The sequence below is a fragment of the Octopus bimaculoides genome, chromosome 6 (genome assembly GCF_001194135.2).
Source record: "Octopus bimaculoides isolate UCB-OBI-ISO-001 chromosome 6, ASM119413v2, whole genome shotgun sequence".
Taxonomy (NCBI): domain Eukaryota; kingdom Metazoa; phylum Mollusca; class Cephalopoda; order Octopoda; family Octopodidae; genus Octopus; species Octopus bimaculoides.
Genome location: NC_068986.1, coordinates 92,739,641 through 92,740,181, shown reverse-complemented (window position 1 = coordinate 92,740,181; position 541 = coordinate 92,739,641). Strand labels below are relative to the sequence as shown.

Sequence of the window (541 nt, the reverse complement as noted above, 5' to 3'; positions counted from 1 at the left end):
TAAAAGATTTACTTTTCATAATGAGATAAAAAAACCAAGGCTGTGTACACTATAGACATTTATAAATAGAAGGTCTTACAGCTGTTTCCAGGATATTTAATTCACTTCTGGAAACATGGGCATTTTGTTCCCAATCCTCAAGCAACCCTTATTCAAGGACCATTTGAGCAGGATGGGCGACTCAACCCGAAAACAATTCTAACTGAATCTCTCCTGCAAGATCATGTGCTGTTTATCTTGATATGAGATCACCATGTTACGCACATACGGTTGTGATGCATGTGCCTGGTGTACCCTTATCAGACGTGTAGTCATGATGGGTATACTGGGCTTTGTATATTTTACCCCAGTGTCACTTTGATGGCATGCACACTGTTCTCTTACTCAATAATAATAATAACAACAACAACAACAATAATAATAATAATAATAATAATAATAATAATAATAATAATAATAATAATAATAATAATAATAATATATCATATATATATAATATAATATATATATATATATAATATAATATATATATATAATATAA

At 29.6% G+C, this 541-nt stretch overlaps 1 protein-coding gene across 1 annotated transcript in view; it reads right to left on the bottom strand.

Moving 5' to 3' along the window:
- LOC106873305 (rho guanine nucleotide exchange factor 10) overlaps positions 1-541 on the bottom strand; it is a 43,575-nt gene that overhangs the window by 32,185 nt on the left and 10,849 nt on the right. The window lies entirely within an intron of this gene.